Here is a 4,640-nt window from a genome sequence, read left to right on the forward strand (position 1 = left end):
TATATATATATATACACGTTGACTTTTGTTGACCGGGGTGGGCCGGTCCGGTCCTATAACCGGTTACATAACCGGTTCCGGTCTTAACCGGTCTCGGTCCTAAAAAACGTTAAAATCCATAACCGGTTCATAACCGGCGGTCCACAACCGGTCCCGGGCCGGTTCCGGTCCCTCTCCGGCGGTTACGGGCCGGGCCGGGCCCATTTGGCCATCTCTAATCTAGACCGAGAATTATGCCAGAAAAAAAGTTATGATGAAAAATATAAGAAAATATCTGAATCTTTATCACTTTTAAGGGGTGTTTATTTTTGGCTTAATCAACTTGATGACTGTGTTGGTTTATTTGTAGCCATATATGGATGTTTACATGCGGCTTAGTGATAAATATATGGGCTTGTTTGCAGAGTATGGAAGGGGTGTGTTGTCCCCGTTAAGCCAAAATATTGATAATTAAACCGCTCAATCCCATGCCTCCCCCTTCAATCCCACCCCCTTTCATTTCATTCAAACCTTAGTCGGTCGACCTCTACACCTCTTCATTCTACTTCTCCTCATCGCTACACCTCTTCTCCAGTAACTTTTCTCCTGTCGACGACCTTCTTTCTTCGGTTTTCATCGATACAGGTTCCAAATTTTCTCGTCGATTCCTCCTTCCAGCGCTTCTCTTCAAAGTTAAAACCCTAGCCACATATAAAAAGTTCTCCTTCCCCATCGTTGCTGCTCATTTTCGACGACCAGTGACCCCATCGTTGCAACTCCTCCTTCGTCCATGCTGCTCAACTCCTTCGTTGTTGTTGCCTTACGACTGTCGACTTTGCTCTCTTCCTTCCCCATTGCACCGTCGATGATAAATTAGGTTTCTTGCATCAATAACTTTTTTATGTGTTAAATGGTTTGATTATTTGATGTTCAAATGTTTGGTTATTATGTTTTGCTAATTTGATGTTCAAATTTTTGATTATTATGTTTTAATGTTCAGATAGTTTGATAGATTGGTAGTTTTATGGTTTGATGAACAATAGATTTTTGGTTTGAGTTTGATTGAACTGTTGTAAAGTTCAAACATGTTTGAAGGCTAGATCGGTCATTATTGTCATTTAGACGATTGATTCAAGTAAAAAAGTAAACAACAACAAATTTTTATCTAGACAGACAAATTTATCCATATAGAACTTAATGGAAAATTTGGTAAACAGACCATTAATCTCATATCTATCAATGACTTGGGTTTTAAAAGGTAATTGATCCGGTGCATCTCATTACTGTTGACATTCAATTAAGATTGATCAAATGGTGAATATCTTTTCTTACACTTCTCTACATAACCTCTCTTCTCACCAGAACTCAATCCTTAATATTTAACTGTAATTATTTAATGATTAACAGAAAATTTGAAAATAACTTTGTTTTGAGGAAATTTGTTACACTTTTATTCACAATTAACAATATGTACTTTTTTCTAAAAGCAAATAACTACTCTTGTTTTATTGTGTTTACTTTATTGGGTTCTGTTTGATTCTAATTCATTTATGTCTTAATTGATTTTATATAAAGAAAATCATAACGTGAATCCTTATTTATATGAGAGAGAGAGAGAGAGAGAGAGAGAAAGAGACGGTAAATTGGGTATGAGTTTTTAACGACGGATCAGCGAGGGATTGGCCAAAAACAGGTTCCCTCGCTGATCAGCGAGGGAATGAGTTTTTAACGACGGATTTGCGACAGATGACCTTTTTAGCGACGGATTTGCGAGGGAAATACTTTGCATTTTTGTAGTGACATGGTAAATTGGGTACAAGACCGATCTTGAGATATTTGGTGTTTTGGCGAAAACAAGTAGAAGTGTCATCCAATTAAAAAAAAAACTTATTCTTTTTCGTTGTTCATAACAATGTTAAAATGATGTTATCAAGCTGCAAATCCACTTACAATCATTATATGATATAAAATAACATTGAACAACATTCAAGAGTATGTGGTCATTTTAACACTCTTGTCATGTCATATCCTAGTCGTACCAAACATAAGACAGACAATTAGTCCTGTTCCATCTCGTCCCGTCCTGTTCTTTTCCATTCAGTCTGCGTACCAAACACTACCGAAGCATCCGGAGTCATGGACTGAGTTATGGCCAGTGAGCTCATTTGTCATACTTTACATCTGTCGAAGAAAAAAATCTCATCAATATCGTTACCAATTTAAAGAACAAGTTTTGAGTCTTTTTGTTACATTATCGCCTTTTGTGTGAGTTTGCATGTACAAATGCATGCAAGAAACATCAAATCGCATGTAAGTCTATGTATGGTGCATGTGTGTATATTTGCATAATCTCGTGACATTTTATCCTTTTTTGAAATTTAACATCGTATCGGAGAACTGTTCGAGAAGAGAACCGAGCAGGATTTAAGTTCATATAAGAGTTAACGTTATTTTGCTTCATCACACACCCTTTTATGTTCGTATCCGAGCAGTAATTAAGATCTCTTTTTATTTCCTCCTAATTAGAGCTTGGACTGGATCTGGGCCGGATTTAACCTATTTTTTTGTCCAACGGGCCTAATATGGTAAAACCAAGCCCGTTTTTACGAACTTGAAAACTTACCCATATCCGTTCTATAAACAGGTCGGGCTTGCCCACAGGCTTAAAGATCTTGTTATATTTTTATGGAAACAAAACTTATATAAAATACAAGTGATGTAAAATAATTCAAAATACATAACAATTTTTTCAACTTAAAATTTGACGTAAATACATAATAATATACCTACTTTAGAAAGAAATTGTTTCACTAAATATGAAGTATTGATAAAGGAAATGACTAAATGAGATAATAAAGAATTGATTAATTGAAATAATTATATTTTCAAATTTAGGATTTTTAAAGAATGTTATTATTACGAGTCATAATTAAGTTAGATATTGATAACTATTAAGAATTTTCAATTTTATTTGTAAATGTTAATTATAAAAGTTCATTATTATAAAAATACTAATGGGTCTGACGGGCCTGTCCAAATTTTTTTCCATTGCCCATGTCCGTCTATTAATTTTAACAAATCATTTCAGACCAGTCCATTTCTTCGAGAATAGTTATCCAAACCAGCTTTTTTAACGGACCGGACATGATGGATCTAGCGGATCATCCCGCCCATGAACAACTCTACTCCTAATTTAATATTTCACTTGCTTTTACTCTACTCACATATTAAAATTCACATTAATTTCTAATAAAAATTAATTAAAAATTAAAAATAAGTAATCTTTATCATATATTTTATTCCTTTACTGTTTGTAGAATGTCATATTTGTAACTTGCATGGTATCATCTTAATTTTAAAAATTGGATAATAATAGAATCTGACTTTTTGTTATTTATAAAAGGTGTCTGAAAAAAAGATTACATTAGGAATATTATTGGTTTAATGTTTTTTAAAAGTTTGTGTGTTAGTGTTGATATATTTGATTTCGTAATAAACTTGTATATTACCGTTGGTGATCTCGAGTAACCCGAATAATGGACCGAGTTATGGTCGGAGGGAGTCTGTTTTCGTCTTTTGCATCTGTAGGAGAGAAAATATCATTAGCATTGTTGCGGGTTTAAGGATAAATTTAAATTAGTGGATGTGTTTGAATTTCACAATTCTGACATTTTACAGATGTGAATACAACCTCATATATATATATATATATATACAGAGAGAGAGAGAGAGGAGCGATCAAATGTAAACCACCCAATTTGTACAAACCGTGCAAACCACCTTCATCCGTCAATTTCATTGTTTAATCTTATGAAAATTGTTAATGAAATTATTTAATCTTGTGAAATTGTTTCATATAATACTTTTTTGATGAAGTTGTTTCATATATGGTTATGAAATTTTAATGAAACTGTTTCATGTATTTTTTTTAAAATTAAAATAATGAAGATGATAATATCCATGATTAACACCATTCACAATAAAAATGATTAATCAACCTTTTATAATTACAAAAAAAAATGAACAAAATGAAAAATTATTATTGTTTCAATGAGGTCTGTACGGTTTGTACAAATAACATGGTTTGCAAAATAAACCTCATTCTATATATATATATATATATAGAGAGAGAGAGAGAGAGAGAGAGAGAGAGAGAGTTGAGAGAGAGAGAGAGAGAGAGAGTTGAGTTCATGTGAGACCAATCTATTTTCGTGAGACTACATTTTTACATTTGAAATCACACAAACCATACAAATCAATCTCAATTGTCCATGTAGCCTAACGAATATAAGTATTAATAAATATCGGTTGTTTCCTAACATGAAACATTAATCATAATTAATGAACTCTAATCATTTTGCATATATATTCAAATCATAATAAACAAACGTTCTTCATTTCCATAAATATAGTTTGCAGGTTTATAACATTTAGAAAGTTTGCATTTGATTTGTGATATATATATATATATATTAGAAACGTACTCGCGCAATGCAGCGAGATACATCGTGATTTTAATATTTTATTTTATTCTTTATCTCATTCGATTTTATAACATGGCTTTATTTGATTTTGAGAAAGCGATGATATTTTTATTTTTGAATAAAATATATGTTTGAAGATATCATAAAAATTTGACAAAAATATATCGATATTAGTAT

Source organism: Cynara cardunculus (genome assembly GCF_001531365.2).
Source record: "Cynara cardunculus var. scolymus isolate 2C chromosome LG 11, CcrdV1, whole genome shotgun sequence".
Classification (NCBI taxonomy): domain Eukaryota; kingdom Viridiplantae; phylum Streptophyta; class Magnoliopsida; order Asterales; family Asteraceae; genus Cynara; species Cynara cardunculus.